The 22054-nt window shown below is 37.6% G+C and overlaps 1 long non-coding RNA gene across 1 annotated transcript in view; it reads right to left on the reverse strand.

The window, feature by feature from the left end:
- The window catches only part of LOC113879786, a 78899-nt gene extending 58090 nt beyond the window's left edge, over window positions 1-20809 (reverse strand). The window contains exon 1 of the long non-coding RNA XR_003507456.1: window positions 19914-20809. This is a non-coding gene — a long non-coding RNA (uncharacterized LOC113879786). The remainder of the gene's footprint in view (window positions 1-19913) is intronic.
- Between the last annotated feature and the right edge of the window lie 1245 nt (window positions 20810-22054).

Genomic DNA, 22054 nt, shown 5'->3' on the forward strand with positions numbered 1-22054 from the left:
CAACAGAAGATGAGATGGTTGGATGGCATCACTGACTCAATGGACATGAGTTTGAGTAAACTCCGAGAGTTGGTGATGGAGAGGGAAGCCTGGTATGCTGCAATCCACAGGGTCGCAAAGAGTCGGACACAACTGAGTGACTGAACTGAAATGACTGAGGAGTTTATTAGGGGATAAAGAGAACATATTTAGGCATGAAGAAATACTGATTATTTATTTGAATCAAAAGGTTATATAATACACTTAATTTGTATCAATTCAGGTTAAACGTTTTATGTATAGAGACAGTCTTACCAAACTATAAATACAAGAGAGTTCCTTTAGCCATCTCATACTAACCAAGTCTTATAAGGTAGAAGAGCATGGCATATGGTTGCCTACACTACATTGTCCACACTATGAAAGGTCTGAACAATCAGACCTACTCAAAAATAATAGCTATCATCTGTCTGCCATGTTCTGTATAACTTCTTTCAATAAAGTTGTATATGTGTGCTTTGGGAGAGGGAGGTTTGTTGAACTGAAAGTGGGAAGGGAAGATGGGAAGGTGGTTAAAGCAAGGTGTGCGTGGGCATGCTGCTGAAGGGTGTCTGGCATCGCCCATATGTTTCCACACATGTCTTAGCCCTCAAAGATGACATTTTTGAGACGTGTAAGGCCAGTTTGTTCTCTTATATGATATTAAATGACTTGTTCAAACTCAAGAACTGGTGAAGAGGACACTTCTTTCCTTCCCCCTCCCTCTTTTCTACCTCATATGCCTATAAAGGTAACTGCTCATCCAGTAGGACATTTAAAAAAAAGTAGTTGATCAGATTACTGAATTGATAACCATAGTGATCATATAAGCATAAAAAGGTGACACAGATCCTTTTGTTAACCCATTCAAAAGATGCTTTATTTTTTCAGTTCAGTCGCTCAGTCATGTCCAACTCTTTGCAACCCCACAGACTACAGCATGCCAGGCTTCCCTGTCCATCATCAACTCCCAGAGCTTGCTCAAACTCATGTCCATTGAGTCGGTGATGCCATCCAACCATCTCATCCTCTGTCATCCCCTTCTCTTCCTGCCTTCTATCTTTCCTAGCATCAGGGTCATTTCCAATGAGACAGTTCTTCCCATCAGGTGGCCAAAGTAGTGGAGATCCAACTTCAGCATCAGTTCTTCCAATGAGTATTCAGGACTGATTTCCTTTAGGATACACTGGTTTGATCTCCTTGCAGTCCAAAGGACTCTCAAGTCTTCTCACAGTTCGAAAGCATCAATTCTTTGGGTTTTTTTTAACCTTTTTATTTTTTTTAAATTACCCACTATGAGTTAGGCAAGTAGTGAAGAGAGGTGGGAGAAGTAAAGAAATCGTCTGCCTTGCCTTCAAGAAGTTGACCTATAGGGACAGGGGCTCTGTCCTTGGCTCAGTCCTGAGTTTGGTTCCAGCTCAGAACATGGCATCTACCATTTAGCAGGAAGGCTGTAAATATGTGTTTGGTCAGTGGGACTCAGATTTAGGATTTAGTAACTCAGATTTAAGATTTTGTCCAGTAACAAAAAGAAAGACAAAAATAAGTAATAAGGGACACACAATTGATTGTCAATATTCTAATTTAGCAAGTAAGGTTATTTAAGAACTATTAATCAGATAGCAATAATAAATGTATATGGACCCAACATTGGAGCACCTAAATAACTAAAGCAAATATTAACAGAACCAAAAGGAGACACATTCTTGTACTTCTGTCTCTACAATAATAATAGGAGAATGCAATACAATATTACTACAGCAGTAGTAGGGGATTACAATACCCCACTTTCAACTTTGGATAGATCATCCAGACAGAAAATTAATAAGCAAACAAAGTGCTGGAACAATACTATAGACCAAATGTACCTAATAGACATATGCAACTCATTACATCCTAATAGACACATGCAACACATTACATCCAATAGCACCAGAACACACATTCTTCTCAAACTCACACAGAGCATCATCCAGTATAGGTCATATTTTGGAACACAAAACAAGCACTAACAAATTTTAAATGATTGAAATAAAATTAAGGATCTATTCTGACCAAAATAGTAAGAAACTAGAAATAAAAACCAGAAGGAAAACGGAAATATTCATAAATGCATGTAAATTAATCTACACACTTCTTAACAGCCGATGGGTCAATGAAGAAATAAAAAGAAAAATCAGAAAGTCTCTTGACACACATAAAAATGAAAAACATGTGAAAACTTATGTGGTAGAGCAAAACTGTATTTAGGGGAAAGTTTACAGAAATAAATACTTATGTTAAGAAAAAGAAAATTTTCATATAAACACCTTTAAAATTTTCATACAAACTACTTTTATACTTCAAGAAATTAAATAGAGAAATAACTAAGCCCAATATTAGCAACAGGAAAGGTATAAAAAGATAAAAGCACAAATAAAGAAATGAAAACAAGAAAGACAATAGATAAAAATCAAGGAAACTAGTTTTTTTGAAAGGTAAAGAAAATTTCAAAATCACTGCAGATGGTAACTGCAGCCATGAAATTAAAAGACACTTACTCCTTGGAAGGAAAGTTATGACCAACCTAGATAGCATATTGAAAAGCAGAGACATTACTTTGCCAACAAAGGTCCGTCTAGTCAAGGCTATGGTTTTTCCAGTGGTCATGTATGGATGTGAGAGTTGGACTGTGAAGAAAGCTGAGTGCCGAAGAATTGATGCTTTTGAAGTGTGGTGTTGGAGAAGACTCTTGAGAGTCCCTTGGACTGCAAGGAGATCCAACCAGTCCATTCTGAAGGAGATCAGCCCTGGGATTTCTTTGGAAGGAATGATGCTAAAGCTGAAACTCCAGTACTCTGGCCACCTCATGGGAAGAGTTGACTCATTGGAAAAGACTCTGGTTCTGGGAAGGATTGGGGGCAGGAGGAGAAGGGGACGACAGAGGATGAGATGGCTGGATGGCATCACTGACTCAATGGACGTGAGTATGAGTGAACTCCGGGAGTTGGTGATGGACAGGGAGGCCTGGCGTGCTGTGATTCATGGGGTCGTGAAGAGTCGTACATGACTGAGTGACTGAACTGAACTGAACTGAAAGGAAATTGACTAATCTTTAGCTAGACTAACCAAGAAAAAAGAGGGAATGCTCAAATAAAATTATAAATAAAATAAGAGAGAATACAACTGAAGACAGAAATACAAAGCATCAAAAGAGGTTATTATGAACAATGATATGCCAAAAATTGGATAATCTAGAAGAAATTAATAAAGCCCTATAATACACAATCTACCAAGATTGAATCAAGAAGGAACAGAAAATCTGAGAAGACCAATAAAGACCAAGGAGGTGGAGGCAGTAATTAAAATCCTATCAAGAAAGGATCGTCCAGAACCAGACGGTTTCCCTGGTGAATTCTATTCTAAAGAACAGTTAACATCAATACTCCTCAAATCCTAACAAAAAAAATTGAAGATACTGGAACACTTCTGAATTCATTTTATGAGGCCAGCATTACCCTGACAGTAAAGACAGGTAAGCACCATATAAGAAAAAAAAAAAAAAAAAAAAACAACTACAGGCCAAAAATCCCTAAAGAATATAAATGAAAAATATTTTGAACAAAATTCTAGCAAATCAAATTCAACAGCACTTTAAAAGGATCATATGCCATGGTTAAATGAGAATGATCCCTGGGATGCCAGTTTGGTTCAATATTTGCAAATCAATAAAGGTGATATACCACGTTAATAGAATGAAGAACAAAAATCACATGATATTCTCAACAGATGTACAAAAAAACATTTGACAAAACTCAACCCTCTTCTATGATAAAAGCTTTTAAAAATTGTGAACGGGAAAGTTATACATGAATATATATATAAAGGCTATATATGACAAACCCATAACGAACAAAATCAATGGTGGAAAGCTGAAAGCGTCTCCTCTAAAAGTAAGAATAAGATATGGGTGCCTGCTCTTACCATTCCTATTCAACATAGTACTAGAAATTCAAGTCAGAGCACTTAGGCAAGAAAAAAAAATAAAGTCATCCAAATCAGAAAGGAAGAAATAAAATGGTTTCTATTTGTGGATGTTATGATATTACAGATGTGGCAACCCTAAAGAGTTCACCAAATGCTTTTAGAACTAATAAATGATTTCATAGTTGAAAGATACAAAATCAGCATTCAAACATCAGTTGCACTACTACACACTAACAATAAAATATCTGAACACAATTTACAATCATATCAAAAGTGATAAAATACTTAGGAATAAATTTAACTAAAGAGGTGAAAGACCTGTACATGGAAAACTGCAACACTGATGAAAGAAGTTAAAAAAGAAACAAAGGAAAAGATATTTCTCACTGGTGTATAGGCAGAATGTCGTTAAACGGGCTGTACTACGCAAAGCCACCTATAGACTGAATAAAGTTTCTATCAAAACGCCAATGACATTTTTCACAGAAATAGAAAAAACAATCCTAAGATTCATATGGAACCACAGAAGACCCTGAATACTCAAAAACTTTTTGAGGAAAAAAGAGCAAAGTTGGTGGCATCCCTCCCTCTAATTTCAAATATGCCAGAAAACAATAGAAATCAAAAGAATGGTAGTGGCATAAAACACACACATGGAGTATCATAGATAGCACAGAAATAAACTCACAAATACAGGGCCAATTAATATTTGTAAAGGGAGCCAAGAACACTCAAAGGGGAAAAGACAGTCAAGAAGTGATACTGGAAAAAAAACTAGATATTTAGCTGCCAAAGAGTGAAATTGGGTCCCTACCTTATATCACTTTAAAAAAATAATTTGAAATGGATTAAAGCCTATAATATACTACCTGAAACTATAAAAACCCTAAATGAAAATATGGAGACGCTCTTTGACACTGATGCTGGCAATGAGTTTTTAGATATAGTGCCAGAAGAACAAGCAACAGAGGCAAAAACATACACGTGGAACTACATCAGACTGACAAGTTTCTGTACAGCAAAATAAACAATCAACAGAGTGAACAAGCAACCTACTGAATGGCAAAAAAAAAAAAAATCTGCATCTCATATATCAGATAAGAGGTTAATACCCTAAACATGGAAGGAACTCATACAACTCAATAACAAAAAAATTTTAAAAATTGAGAAGAGGACTTGGATAGACGTTTTTCTAAAGAACGCAGGCAAACAGACAAGAGATACATGAAAATACATTGAAAATTCCTAATCATCATGGAAATGTGAATGAGAGCCACAGTGAGATAGCTGCTCACACCTGTGAGAATGGTTAAGTGTCGGTGGGGGTGTGCAGGAAAGGGAAGTTGCTGCACTATTGATGCGAAAGTAAACTGGTCCATCCACTTGGAAAATATATGGAGTTTTCTCACACAATTAGAAACAGAACTATCCTATGATCCCGTCATCCCAATTCTGAGTTTATGTCTTAAGGAAATTAAATTGCTGTCTCAGAGAGAGAGCTGTGGATTTATGTTCATTGCAGCATATTTCACAATACCCAAGACATAAAATTCTAGGGCTTCCCTGTAGCTCAGTTGGTAAAGAATCTACCTGCAGTGCAGGAGACCCGGGTGTGTTTCCTGAGTCGGGAAGTTCCCCTGGAGAACAAATGGCAACCCACTCCAGTATTTTTGCCTCGAGAATCCCATAGAAGGAGGATACAACTTGGCGACTAAACCATCACCACCACCAAGACATAAAATTAATCTAAGTGTTCATCAACAGGTAAATGGATAAAGAAAATGGAATATTATCTGGGCATAAAAAAGAAATCCTGTCACTTAAAATGAACTGAATGGACCTTGAGAGCTTTATGATAAATAAAATAAGTGAGACAGAGAAACACAAGTTCTGTACACTCTTTCTTATATTTAGGATCTAAAATGAAAAGTCAAATTCATAGAAACAGAGTGGAGTACTTGTTGCCAGAGGCTGCAAGTGGTGGGTGGTAGGGAGATGTTGATCAAAGTGAAACATCCAATTGTAAGATAAGTAAATACTGGGGATCAAATGCACAGCATGGCAACTATAGTTATCAATATTGTATTACTGGCTGGGAAGTTACTGAGAGAATAAATCGTATGTGCTCTTATAATACACACACAAAATGTTAATTCTGTGAGAAAATGGATGTGCTGGGTTTCCCTGGTGGCTGAGCAGTAAAGAATCCACTTGCAATGCAGGAAACTTGGGTTCGATCCCTGGGTCAGGAAGATCCCCTGGAGAAGAAAATGGAAACCCACTCCAGTATTCTTGCCTGGGAAATCCTATGACAGAAGAGGCTGGTGGGCTGTGATTAAACAGCAGCAACAGTAATGGATGTGCTAACCTTATTGTGGTAATCATTTTGCAAGATATATATCAAATCACCACACTGTATACCTTAAACTTACACGAAGTTACATGGCCATTTTTTTCTCAATAACAATGGAAAGAAAGATAAAGTACAAGTTCAAAAAATTAAAAAAAAAAACTTGTTCATAGAGCAGGCTAAAAAAAGAAAAAGAAAATCACATGATCATATCAACAGAAGCAGGAAAAACATTGGATAAAATCGAATCCATTTGTGATTTTTAAAAAATCTAAACTAGGAATGGAGAGTAATTTTCTCAACTTGATAAAGGGTATTTGCAAAAAAAAACCTGCAAATATTCCATGTTCCTTTTATTGCACTTTGCAGATGTTGCATCTTTTACAAATTGAAGAGTTGTGACAACCAGTGTCAAAGAATGTATCAGCACCATTTTGCCACCAGCATGTGCTCACTCTGTGTCTCTAGGTCATATTTTGGTAATTCGTGAAACATCTTATATTTTTTAATTAGTATCATATTATTACAGTTACCTGTGGTCAGTCATCTTTAATGTTGCAATTGTAATTGATCTGGGCTGCCACAAATCATGCCCTTATATATAAGACTGGAAACTTATTAGATAAATGTCTGTGTTCTGACTGCTCCAACTCGCTGTTCCTCCATCTTTTCCTCTATCTTTGGGCCTCCCTCTAATCTGAGACACACAAACATTAAAATCAGGCCAATTAATAACCTTATAATGGTATTTAAGTGTTCAAGTGAAAGGAACAGTCACATGTCTTTCATTGTATATCACATGTCGGACTCTTTGCAGCCCCATGGATTGTAGACTTCAGGCTCCTCTGTCCATGGAATTTTCCAGGCAAGAATACTGGAGTAGGTAGCTGTTCCCTTCTCCAGGGGATCTTCTCAACCCAGGGATTGAACCCAGGTCTCCCACACTGCAGGCAGATTCTTTTCTGTCTGAGCCACCAGAAAAGTCCAGAAATGATTGAACTTAGTTAGGAAGGCATATAGAAACCTGAGATAGGCAGAAAGGAAATTAAAATACCTACTCCAGTGAATACATGAATGATAAGAAAGCAAATAGCCTTATTGCTGATATGGATAAAGTTTTAGCTGTCCGGAGAGAATATCAAACCAGCCACAACAGTCCCTTCAGCCAAAGCACAATCCATAGCAAGCCCCTAACTCTCTTCAATTCTATGAACAGTAAGAGAGGTGAAGAAGCTGCAGAACAAAAGTTTGAAGCTAGCAGAGGCTGATTCATCCGGTTTAAGGAAGAAGCTATCTTCATAATGTAAAAAAAACAAGGTTAAGTACCAATTGCTGATATAGAAGTTGTTACAAATTATCCAGATCTAGCTAAGAAAATGAATGAAGATGGCTACACTAAACACAGATTTTCAGTGCAGCCAAAACATCCTTCTACAGGAATAAAATGTCATCTAGAACTTCCATAGCTAGAGAGGATAAATCAATGCTGAATTCAAAGCTTCAAATTATTGTGGTAATCATTTTGCAAGATACATATATATCAAATCATCACACTGTATATCTTGAACTTACACAAAGTTACATGTCAATTTTTTCTCAATGCCATTGGAAAGAAAGATAAAGTGCAGCAGTAAATTTCAAAAAAAAACTTTAAAAAAAACCTATTAATCATACAAGCAGACTAAAAAGAAAAAAAATCACATGATCATATCAGTAGAAGCAGAAAAAACATTGGACAAATATCTGCAGGGTTTTTTGCTGACTCTCCTATTAGGAACTATTGCAGCTGATGACTAAGTTGAGCTCAATGCTCATTTACCATTCTAAAAATTCTAGGGCCCTTAAGTATCATGAAAACTCAGCAGTGGCCACAGGATTGGAAAAGGTCAGTTTTCATTCCAATCCCAAAGAAAGGCAATGCCAAAGAATGCTCAAACTACCACACAATTGCACTCATCTCACATGCTAGTAAAATAATGCTCAAAATTCTCCAAGCCAGGCTTCAGCGGTATGTGAACCATGAACTTCCAGACGTTCAAGCTGGTTTTAGAAAAGGCAGAGGAACCAGAGATCAAATTGCCAACATCTACTGGATCATTGAAAAAGCAAGAGAGTTCCAGAAAAACATCTATTTCTGCTTTATTGACTATGCCAAAGCCTTTGACTGTGTGGATTGCAATAAACTGTGGAAAATTCTAAAAGAGATGGGAATACCAGACCACTTGACCTGCTTCTTGAGAAACCTATATGCAGGTCAGGAAGCAACAGTTAGAACTGGACATAGAACAACAGACTGGTTCCAAATAGGAAAAGGAGTACATCAAGGCTGTATATTGTCACCCTGCTTATTTAACTTATATGCAAAGTACATCATGAGAAACGCTGGGCTGGAAGAAGCACAAGCTGGAATCAAGATTGCCGGGAGAAATATCAGTAACCTCAGATATGCAGATGACACCACCCTTATGGCAGGAAGTGAAGAGGAACTCAAAAGCCTCTTGATGAAAGTGAAAGATGAGAGTGAAAAACTTGGCTTAAAGCTCAACATTCAGAAAACGAAGATCATGGCATCTGGTCCCATCACTTCATGGGAAATAGATGGGGAAACAGTGACATACTTTATTTTTTGGAGCTCCAAAATCACTGCAGATGGTGATTGCAGCCATGAAATTAAAAGATGCTTACTCATTGGAAGGAAAGTTATGACCAACCTAGATAGCATATTGAAAAGCAGAGACATTACTTTGCCAGCAAAGGTCTGTCTAGTCAAGGCTATGGTTTTTCCAGTGGTCATGTATGGATGTGAGAGTTGGACTGTGAAGAAAACTGAGCACCGAAGAATTGATGCTTTTGAACTGTGGTGTTGGAGATCCAACCAGTCCATTCTGAAGGACATCAGCCCTGGGATTTCTTTGGAGGGAATGATGCTGAAGCTGAAACTCCAGTACTTTGGCCACCTTATGCAAAGAGTTGATTCATTGGAAAAGACTCTGATGCTGGGAGGGATTGGGGGCAGGAGGAGAAGGGGACGACAGAGGATGAGATGGCTGGATGGCATCACTGACTCGATGGACCTGAGTCTGAGTGAACTCCGGGAGTTGGTAATGGACAGGGAGGCCTGGCGTGCTGCGATTCATGGGGTCGCAAAGAGTCGGAGACAACTGAGTGACTGAACTGAACTGAACTAATTATCATGTTAAATCTGTCTGCCCACGCTCTATAAATGGAAAAACAAAGCCTGGATGACAGCACATCTGTTTACAACATGGTTTACTGAATATTTGCAGCCCATTATTGAGATCTACTGCTTAGGGGAAAAAAAAAAGAGATTCCTCTCAAAGTATTTCTTCTCATGGACAATGCACTTGCTTGCCCAAGAACTCTGATGGAGATGCACAAAGAGATTAATATTGTTTTCATGCCTGCTATCACAATATCCATTCTGTAGCCTATGGAATCAAGGAGTCACTTTGACTTTAAAGTCTTATTATTTAAGAATATATGTGAGGCTATAGCTGCCTCAGATCCTCTGATGGATCTGAGAAAATTCAATTTAAAACATTCCGGATAGGATTTACCATTCTAGTTGCCATTGAAAACATTTGTCCTTCATGGAAGAGGTCAAAATATCAACATACACAGGCGTATGGAATAAGTTGATGCCCATTTTCATGGATAACTTTGATGTGTTTAAGACTTCAGTGCAGATGTGGTAGAAATCACAAGAGAACCAGAATTAGAGGTGAAGTCTGAAGATGTGACTCAACTGCAATTTCATGCTAAAATTTGAACAGATAAATTGCTTCTTATGGATGAACAAGGGAAATGATCTCTTGCAATAGAGTCTACTTCTGGTGAGAGTGCTACAAAGACTATTGAAATGACAACAAGGAACTTAGAGTATTACATAAGCTTAGGTGATAAAGCAGTAGCAGAGTTTGAAAGGACTGACTCCAACCTTGATGGAAATTCTACTGTAGGTAAAACAGCCCTGCATGTTACAGAGAAATCTTTCATGAAAGGAAGAGTTGATAAATGCAGCAAAATTTATGGTGTCTCATTTTAAAAACTGCAACAGCCACCTCTACTATGATGTCCTTCAGTAGGTGAATGGATATATAAACTGTGATGCATCCAGAGACTGGAACATTATCCAGCACTAAAAAGAAATGACCTATTAAATTAGGAAAAGACACAGAGAATTTTCAATGCATATTACTAAATGAAAGAAGCCAATTTGAAAAGACTACCTACTGTATGACTCCGGGTATGATACAATAATAAAATCAGTGGTCACTAGAGGTGACCATGGGGGGCGCCCCTGGTGGCTCAGCAGTAAAGAATCTGACTGCCAATGCAGGAGACATGGGTTTGATCCTTGGGTAAGGAAGAGCCTCTGGAGAAGAAAATGGTAACCCACTCCAGTATTCTTGCCTGGGAAATCCCATGGACAGAGGAGCCTGACGGGATGCAATCCATAGGGTTGAAAAAGAGTCGGACACAACTTAGTGATTAAACAACAACAAGGGTTGGCCATGGGGGAGAAAGATGAATTGGCAGAGCACAGAGGACTTGAGTGCAGTGAAAATACTTTTATATGATGCTGTAACAATTAATAAGTGTCACCATAGATTAGTCCAAATCCATAAACTGTACATCACCTTGGGTGAATGAACTCAAAGATTGATGATGAACTTTTGGCGATTATGATGTGTCAATATTCAGTAATCCTGGAGGGGGTGGTCGGGGGAGGTGTGGAGAGGGATACTATTCTGGTGAGTAATGTTGATAATGGGGGAAGCCATGTATGTATGAGTAGAGGGGTATCAATCTCTGTTCCTTCTTTACAACCTTCCTAAAACTGTTCCAAAAATTATCTTTAATTTTTTAAAACTATCATCTACTATTACCATTATTTTGAAATCTCCTCCAGAACTTGGGCGGATAGGGCAAGCTGGTCGCACTCCGAGCCAGTGGCCGATTCAGCTTCTCTTCTTGCCTATGTTCCTTCTACAGTGTAAAGACTTGGCCAACACTTCTCTGGACACTGGGGCCGCTCTGCCCATCTCAGCCCACCACCACCCTCAAAGGTGTGCAGACTACTGGAGCTGACATCTGGACCTGAAGTGTTGAAGGGCCAAATTATATAGCTTTTATTTCTACATTACTAAATATAAATGACACTCTTGGTTAGTCTTCACGGACACAGGATCTATGGAAGACATCTGGAATGATTAACCAAGTTATACACGAGAGTGTATACCTTACGATTCAACAAAAGGTGCATTTGTATTATGTGTTTATTATGCATTTTTTTATGTGCTATGCTTAATAATTAATGCAGTTTTTTTGATATTTTTGATATATGATAATTGGATTAGAACATCAAATATATGACTGAGTTCATGGTGGCACTTGAAATGTCCATGGTCACTTTTGGAGACTGCTAGTGAAAATGTCTTTATTCTGAAAACTAGTTTTTAATGAAATGTTTAATAAAGAGTGTTTAATTAAATGTGACCCAAATTTCCTTTTATTTTGTCCCTAATAAGCTTAGACCCATCCTGAAAAAATGAGGTGAACTGGACAGCACTGACAAAGTCAAATCAGCTCATCCATCTCACAACTCGTGCAAGAACTCTAATAGTACCAACAGGAGTGTCCTGGGGTCATGATGGACAGATGGAGCTGCACCCCTTGTCTGGTGGATTTCTCCTTGGCAGCCATGGAGGCAGATCTTAGAAAAGAAAACTGGAGCAGCATAATGAACCGGAAGGCGCAACAGGCTCATCTCTAAATCACACTCATCCAGAGAAAGCTCTAAGCAGTGAGATTTGCAAACTTTTAAGGTGTCCACTCTCAGATGATGAGGGTTCTAAAACAAGCCAAGTGCTAGAAACTCAGACATAGAGAACCAGCTTGATGTGGTTAAAATTACATCATTTCCGGAACTTCATCTCTAGTATCTTTAGCATATAATATCCAAAACCCAGAGCACTGAAATCATAATGCCAGTTGGTAGAAAAGTTAACAATAAAAATATAAGAAAATGATAATAATACAGATGTGAAACCAACAATGAAATCATGAACAGCAACAATGACTTTCGGATTATGAGTGTGCTGCCTCTAAGCCAGGCTCTGTCCTACATACCTCGTTAAATTCTGATAAACACCGTGATTATCCTTATTTCACTTGCGAGGTAACCAGCAACCACAGATAAGTTTAGTAGCTTTCCCATAAGCAGCAGACATGGGATTTGAACCCAGTTGTGTCTGACTCAAATCCTGTGTTAACACTGGAACCCATTCCTTCTGTCGATTACATTCTCAGGAAGAAGCGGCAAATTATGAGAGAAAAAAAAAAAAAAAAAAAACTTGGTATTTTATTTCCAATGATAAAAATTCATTTTTTCAAGGAAAGGGGCCAGCACTTAATCAGGATTTGCCAAATGCCATCAAGCTCATTTTCACAATGGTAATATCTACTTGACAACCAGAGATAAAAGTGATCTTCTTTGAAAACGAGGCCACAATCCAGATAAAATAAAAATGTCTGATACAAGGTAAGCTTTAATTTAATTTAAGTCTTGGTAAACAGCTTGCCTAAAAATGACTTTTGCAAGTCACGTACAGTTTTTCAACTGTCATTTTGTATTGACCTTCACAGGCCTGAAATATATTGCACTGGACTTGTGAAGCTTATGAGAATGATATTAAAGTTGGTAATATTTTTAAAATCTTATTTTATATCCACTCTCACTTTTACTTCACTGTGTACAGTTCTTGGGAGGAATGATTTTATAGAGTGTTCTTAGATATCTGCCAGTTTTCTTGTTAATTAGAATTTATGGAAGCTAATTCAATAAATCACTGTAAAGGTAGAATGTTTATTCAAGTCAAATGCAGCGAATCACATATCAAAAGAATAGTCCCCACAATATTTCAATGCTAGGTAGTATGTTTTAAGGTTTTAAAAAAGTGTGTTGAAGGCCTAGCATTCAGCTTATCAAAATTTGCATATGCAAGTAGGATTTGGAATAACTTACTTTAAATTTTTTCTTATTGAATATAACTCTTTTATAATATAATCTATTTCTTCTATCTCAATTTTCACTTTTCAGAAATCTCATCATAGAAATTAATCTTCTTTAAGGTGTGGTACCTTTTGCTTTGTTGGCCAATGTGGAGCTCAATTCAGCATCATACATTCATATTTCATACATATTTCACTTTATAGTCAGCAATCCTCTACTAATTTGGGGAATAATCAGTTGCTGAGATAATCAATAACATGCTACATAAAAAAATAACATATAAACAATATAAATATGAAAATGATGTTAAGAAAACACTAGGACGTGTGGTATGCACAATTAGAATCTTCTAGAAGTGGAAAATTATACACTATAGTACTGTAGTCTTTCTAAGTAAAAATTTTTTAAAAACTACAAGGTGTTTTATAATCACAAGTAAAATAATAAAACTCTTTTTGGGGGGTGTCATGTCTTTAAATTTCATTTTAATAGACTATATTAATTACCTAATCATTGATTTGTATTTTAAAAAAATGACTTCAAATTGACTTTTTGATAAAGATACCTAGAAAAGTAGAAAGGAAAAGATTTTCTATTCTAGAATTCTAGTCCAAGAAGATTACTAGTTAACAGGGTGGCGAAAACAAGAATACTTTTAGACTGCAAAGCCCCACTCCTTTTTATAGTTAGCCATAGGGGGATGCGTGCCACATATATAAGAGACTAAAGCAAGAAAAACAAAGAGAAGTGATTCAGTAACAGAAGACCCAGCACAGCAGACTGGTGGAGCGTAGTTCTGAAGGGAGAGTCCAGAAGGACAGCAGTGCCCAGATGATAAGGGTTGCTGGTCTAGAAGGAGGTAGAAGTTTCCAGAATGAAAGTCTTGAAAAAGTAACTGACGTATATATAAATGTCTTGAGAGGAGACTGCCAGAGAATTTAATGATGACTTAGTGGAGACTACCTAGAAAGTAAAAGAACAAAAAAATTACACTAAATTAAAAGCAAAGGAATTATTAACTCTATGAAAAACAGAAAATGTGTAAGAAAAGGTGTGTTTATTCCCTAGCACAGTCTTCAGCAAAACTTATTAATAGTATTACACACTGAATATTAATAAAAAAATAACAGTATTAAGAATATTAAAGATGTAAGTATAGCTGGGGGCCGGGGTAGTAAAAAGAGATAAATCTTCTTCTTCTTTTGTGGAAAGTCCATTGATAATGCCCCAAATTCAAATAACTCTAAGAGGGCGGAGAAGAGGAAGAAGTAGTTGTTAAGACATAGCAATACAAACATGTTGCTTACAGATAGGAAAGTGAATTCTGAAGAAATATAACAGAAATGTTGGAGGCAGCTGCAATTATGAAAAGGGAAATGAAGGGTTGAACCAGGAATGGTCATTCTTAACATTTTGGAATCAGATATTTGAAACTACTGCAAGTGTAAGTAACTACACTACATATGGTCGGCCTTGTGTATAAAAGCATTTTATTTAGGAGAGCAAGGTAGAAAGTCCAAAGTTTAGTCTGTGGAGAATCATCAAATTTCAAGACATTCAGAATTTTTAATAAGCTATGTTATCATTCTATCAACAGAATACATGTCCTGTACCAAAATAACATTACATCTACTTGCTATTCATATAGACTATGCATCTGACACAGTACACATTTTTAGGTCTCACGTGCATTTTAGCAGTCATTTAGCCCTGACAACTCAAAAACATGTGAGCCAGGCTCTTCAAACTTGGTTTTACTGGCACAGTGGGATCACAGTTTTCTGAATGAAATATATAAAAACAAACACCTCGAGGTTTCACAAGTAGAAAACCATCCGTATCACAAGGTCGATTTTAATAAAAGTCTCAGTATTATAAAGCTCATAATTTTATTACAGCTGATGTACATTCCAAATGATGTACAATAAACTTTCAACTTCCTTCTTTTATGCATTTAACTCAAAAACTAGACTGGAGCTTGTTCATCAGGTACTCATCAGATGGGGATTTAGAGATGAATAATGTAACCAAGGTGTCTGTCTCATGATTCTGCTCACTCATTAAGTATGATATACTGAAATTCTCAGAGAAATGCTAAAATCCCCTTATTTATGTTTTTATATTCCTCAGCCAAACAATGTTCTCAAATTAAGATCACTAGATTGGTTTCTTTAATTAAAGGTTAAAAACCTGTTTCAATTTAGGTGCAGTCGATTAGAGACAGAATATGAGGAAAATGCATGGCTCCATATCCACGAAAAGACTTCCCCCAAGTACGTTTAATACATCTTACTTGGAACCTAGAATTCCTTTTCCTCTGGGAATAATACCAGAATGAGAGCAGCTAATACATTGAGTGTGTTTGGTGTTCATAGGAACCTATCGCTTATGTATTTTTTATTGGCAATAATCACGTGTGTATATTTGAACATGCAAATGTATTCAAATCATGCTTTGTGTCAAAAAAAATTAATAGTATAGTCAATTAGGGTAGTTTAAGTTTTTCTTACTTATTTCTAAAGGCACATAGAGCACTAAAAATACAGATGTGTGCCCAGAGGTTCCAGGCAGCTTATGTTTCAGCATGAAATTCGATATTTGATGGTATATTATTTTCTCATTCCCATCAACATTTTTTGCATGAACTGCATTATGCATAGCTTAGGATTTGGGGAGGAGGTGTACAAATTAAATCTCATTGCTGTGAACAATTTGCTTCCAGGTACAATGCCAAAAAAAGAAAAAAAAAAAAGGACTTTTGCAGTAAAGTCATTTCAATGTAAATCTATTAAAGTCTATTGTAGTAAAGAGCTTTGAAAAACTAAACTTTTTTAAAACATTATTTTGAATCAAATACAATATTTTAAAATAAACAAATATGGACGAGCTCTGTCTTGGACATATTACTGCATATGTAGGACTTTCTTATTTCAAAAGAATGGGACCTTTTTTGTAAATGCTCTTTTCTAAAATGTGGGAGAACAATGTCCGTTCCAAAGTAGATTTTGCACAGTCTCTGCATTCTCAAAATTATTAACTTGGTGAATCAGTGCATCCCTTCACAGATATTGTGAGGAAGACTGGTCCCACTCCCTGTCCAAAGTTTCACACAAGATTCATTAGTAAATTTTTTATTTTTTAGATGAAATCAATAAACCCAGTCAATGCTCAATTGTCTTATGTAAGATATATGATACAAACAATTATAACCAAAAAAAAAAAAAAAAGTGGTATATTTCATTACAGTTTACACAAAGGAGTTTGGTCCATACTTCTACCACATATACACGATACGCATTTTGTAACTGAACAGTTCCCCTCTCCAAAATCACCATAATAATTTTTTAAATGTATAATTAGAGCACCTGCCTCAAATTCTTTGAAAGGTTTTTAGTTCCTTTCTTGGGAGAAGTGATTCTGGCTGTTTCTTTTTTAATCAAAGCTACTTTGCTAAATTGCTTTCCAACCAGACCTCAGAATATTAGCTGAGGCTGGCCCTGGCCTTGTTGCAATTTGAATATTAACAGTCATAGTTTTACAGCCACTCCATGTTGAGTAATGCACTGCAACTCCCACAATTCAGCCGTCCTTCCTTCCCTTCTCTGGCTGGCCCTGGCCCTTGGAATGTTTGCGGGGTGTCACCGTGAATGTGCTCAGAGCAGAGTTATATGGCATCATTTGGAGAAACATTGCGTTAATAACCAGAGTTCAAGGGCAAAGGATATAAACGGAGCAAATTACAAGTCTGAACAGATATATAGCTTTTGCTAAAAGGGACATGGGCTGCTACTTTATTTACTGGCCACCGGTTCACTTGTGGAAGGTGCCGGAATGCACGAAGGCCTTTTTAAATGATCGCATCACAGTTTAAGAAAACAACACAAATTTTCAGGCTTGAAAGAATGGCAGTGCAAAAATCAACGGGTCTGAGTTTCCTAATCAGAGAATACGACTTGCTATAAAGTACCTCAAGTTTCCGAGGTAATTTCACAGATGATAATATCATTTTATATGCCCCCATGAAGGTACGGTGGAAAAAGCCTGCTGGAAACCTAAATTCAGTAGATCATTTTAAATTGCAACCTGACTCAATGTTGTCCAAGATTTCTTGCTATGATTATTTTAACCTGGGGTTACCACCTTAGTTCAAAATTAACACCATGAAGGAGTGATTTGTAAAAACACTCTTTTATTTTTATATATGGGGGCTTCAGGGCTACCCAAAATAATGAAATAAAAATGAAACCAATAATGAAATAAAAAGGGAACCAAAAAATTCAGAAGAAGGGAAGCCAGAAGAATTTTTTTTTAAAAAGGACAACTTTGTTAATAATCAAAAAAGAAATAATTTTCACCTTCTAATTACCAAATATTTTAAATAATATTCTGAATAATACTGAGTAAACTGTAAAATATGTGGCCTAATATTTTCCTATTGGTAGGATGGAAGGCTACATTTTTTTTTTTTTTCGTAAAATAGCTTGGAAACTATTATGAAACTATCAAAATGTCCATAAATCATGGCTTATTTACTCCATTAAAATTTATTTGAAATCAATAAATTCAAAAATGAAAATTTTGCTTTAAGATGTCCCTTACTGTAGTATCTACTTTACTGAAATCTAGAAGCAACCTGCATATCCAACAATGGGGAAATGGTTAAGGAAATTACATACATATGCCCCATAAAATATATTATTATTAAAACTGATAAATAGGGCTATTCTCTACTACCAATAATTAAAAAAAAAAAAAACTACTTTGACATTATACAAAACAACCCCACAGGATTCAAATGTGCTCTTTTATAAAGTATTTAAGCATCCACAAAAAATATTTTTTTACAAAATGCATGGATTTATGTGTATACTTGTTTCTTTTCTTTTTCGGTATATACTATCAGTGTTAGCCTGATGGGATTATTAGGTTTCCTTTAATTTTTTTTTCTGTTTTCTAAAGTTAGAACATTAAAATATAGCATTTAAAAGAGAAATGCATGCAAGTTATTTTTCGCCCTGATCACTTTTCAACCACAGTGAGATAAAGCACATCTTTGTGACATGGTTCAGTCTCACTTACTGATATTTTAAACGTGGCTTTCATTTTGTTACTGGTGTAGTGGGGAGGCAGAGGGGGTTGGTGACTGCTCTAAAGCACAATTAGAACACTTCCCTCACACACACACACACACACACACACACACACACATATATATATGTATATATGTATGTATCTATGTATAAAGCCACTATATTCTCTAAACTCTTTTGCTCTCAGAGGTGACTGCATCAGCGTTCAGCCAGGACTGCATTATTCCTGGACACGAGATGTATTACCGTCAGCTGGCCGCTTGTACAGGACGAAATGCTCACGGTGAACCGACCTGTCCTTCAGTTGCCAAAGAGCCCAGATGATACAATAGCTCTCTACCAGTCCCATCTCCATGATGCTTCACGATATATTTTTTCCTGTTAACCCGTCTGTCTGCTTCAACCCTCGCTCTCAAACTAATGAGTTTTAAAAAGGACACTTCTTAAATCGAATTGCCTAAAACCACTCGTTGTCATCTTTTTGCAAGGATAAACAAACATATTCAAATTGCTCGTGACTTTTAAACACGTAAGAGCCAGACAAATTATGAAAATTTTACACATTCTAATCTGCAGAGGATATCTCTAGAACACGTCTATCTCATTTTATTCTTTTTTGAAATTAAGTTCTGTTAAACATTTAATATCCAATTGTCTTATCCTGCACAGACCATCTAAAATGCATCCCCCTCCACAATTTTTTTAAACGTATTTTCAATGATTTGCTATTTCCTGAGATGAAAGGATGCAACTGTTCAGGTCTGATTTCATACTGCTTCTCAGATCCTGATAGAGCATCATTCACAGACAAGACAAACAGGAGTTAGAAGCTGTTTGGGAAGGGGAGGCTTAGGGGTTGTTCGGATGGCAAAATGATTTGTCAAACGTCAATCCAAAATTCTGCGAGGTCCTAGGCACTCCACTTTCCCAGAGCGCGTTTTGCTTTCTCCCACAGAGATGGACTAGAAACTCATCTTCAAAATCTAAACGTTCCCAGCCCGGTTCTTTTGTGCCTGCGTCTCGCTCTCCCGGCTCCGGCCGGCAAGCTCCGAGCTTGCGCGTTTTTACCTTCCGCTCGCCCAGCCGTTCGGACCCCGGCGGGAGACAGGCCATCCATCACCCACCCGGCTCCCGCCCGGCTCGCCGCCGTGGCCAGTCGGGCGGCAGGTAGGGCCACACCTGCGGCCGCCCGCCCCATCCCTGCTCTACCCTCCGCTCGCCTCCGGGGCTGGCAGTGCCCTGGGGAAGCCCCGCTTTCTCCGAGGCCAGGACTGGACAGGTGCGCTCAGGTGACCAGGCGGAGTGCGCTCGGAGCCCGCCGCTGGCGGCTAGGGGTCCGCAGGATCGCGGGGCGATTCGTTTTCGCAGACACCTGCTTTGGATCGTGTGTGTGGACCCACGGGCCCTCACTGTGTTTATAGTCTCCCCAAACCGGAAGAATTCTGATGCTTACCTTTGGGAGGGAAGAGTCAGTGAGAACACATGCAAGTCACAGAGTTCTTTGCCTCTATGAACCAGGGATGGAGTTTGCCAGCCGAGTGTGAATTCGGCATGTCCTCTTGCACACTTCAGACAGTATCTCCCCAAGATTTAACTGAGCAATATTAACACTGCACTAATAGCTAGTCTCCATACGGCGCCCAGACAAAACCTAACCCATATCTTAAGGGTCATGAGAACAGATTGCAACAATACAGAGAAAGAGCTGAATCTCAAATCACAGAAGTCTTCCTTTTCCAAATAGGCAAAATAATTGTATCGCAAGCACCTTGCTTTTGGAATTCTGAGTTTCTAGGCTGCTCTGTGCTCGAGGCAGCTACAATTAGCTTTGTTAATGTGGTACAGACTTTGTAACTGGAATCCGTAACTCTTTCTGGTATGAAGGATCCAAAACTTCTACTTTATCATGTAATTTGAGAACAATTGAGGACGATGAGAATCGGACACCCTCCCCTCAGCAGTGTCTATATAGTTGTCAATTACATCCAGACAAGGCTTTGGAACAGAACAGACTGTGCTGCTGGTGGCATCAACGCTTCACGGTTTCTCAAAGAAAGCATATCTTTTAAAAACAAACCAAAAAAAAACAACCACAGCAGCAAGTATCACCCCAACCCTGTACCCGTGTCTTGCTTCTGAATCATAAATCATGAAATAAGAGTGAACAGTGACTCCAGCCTTCCTGCCTTTAGCAACCGGAACTGATAATGCCGAAAAGGAAGAGAAACAAACATTTGAGCTATATGGCTGTTGGGGGAGGGTGCCTGTGGGAAGTTCCAGGTTCACCATTTGTTAGAGACCTCCCAGGGTTAGGAAGTGTCTTTCTTCAAAGTAGTTCAGTTCAGTTCAGTTCAGTCGCTTGGTCGTGTCCGACTCTTTGCGACCTCATGAATCGCAGCAAGGCAGGCTTCCCTGTCCATCACCAACTCCCAGAGTTCACTCAGACTCATGTCCATCTAGTCAGTGATGCCACCCAGCCATCTCATCCTCTGTCGTCCCCTTCTCCTCCTGCCCCTAATCCCTCCCAGCATCAGAGTCTTTTCCAATGAGTCAACTCTTCGCATGAGGTGGCCAAAGTACTGGAGTTTCAGTTTTAGCATCATTCCTTCCAAAGAAATCCCAGGGCTGATCTAAGTGTTTCTCAAACCCAGCTTCACAAGAGACTAACCTTGGAGTTTTTAAGAAAATACAGGTGCTTCCAGTGTCTCCTAGTTTATAATCTATGGGAACTTGAATTTGTATCCTACTGCTGTGTGGAAATTGTATAAATCTTAATTATGTTGAATTGGCTCAAAATAAAAAGATGCAAGCTTTCAGTTACAAGATAATTAAATACTAGTGATGTATAGTATATGCATGATGACTATAGTTAACACTGCCCTATGATGGATATGAAAGTTTAGAGAATAAATCCTGAGTTCTCATTACAAGGAAAAAAAAATATTTTTTTTGTATCTATGTGAGATGATGGATGCTCACTAAACTTACCATGGTAATCATTTCATGATGTATATAAGTGAAGTCATTATGCTGTGTACCTTAAACTTGTACAGTGATGTATGTCAATTTTATCTTAATAAAACTGGTGGGAAAAAGAAAATACCAGTGCCCAGAGCAACATTCTGATTCTCTTGGTCTTGGGTGTGGTCTGAATAGAAGTACTCTGGAAAACCTTTCCTGTCATTGCAATGCGCAGTCCTCCAGCTGCACATTCCAATTTTGTTCTGTTTTATAGGATATATGAATGGGATTCGTGGGGTATTATTCTGTTTCATGGGATACAAGTGTCCCTTCTCCTTCATTCTTTCTCTTCCCTCCAAACACAGCACAGAACCCACAGTAGATAAACAAAGTCTCTTCTCTTTGTGAATTAGAAAAGAATAGTGAAATACAGTTGGTTTATAATACTATGTTAATTTCAGATATACAGTAAAGCTGTTCAGTTATACACCATATATATTCTTTCTTTACATTCTCTTCCTTTATAGGTTATTACAATTTATTGAGTGTAGTTTTTCCTTATCCTTCATTTGCTCCTATTCGCATTCTGGTCTATTCATTCTAGATACTAAAAGTGTATCATTGTGTTGTGAG

Source organism: Bos indicus x Bos taurus, chromosome 21 (assembly GCF_003369695.1).
Source record: "Bos indicus x Bos taurus breed Angus x Brahman F1 hybrid chromosome 21, Bos_hybrid_MaternalHap_v2.0, whole genome shotgun sequence".
Taxonomy (NCBI): domain Eukaryota; kingdom Metazoa; phylum Chordata; class Mammalia; order Artiodactyla; family Bovidae; genus Bos; species Bos indicus x Bos taurus.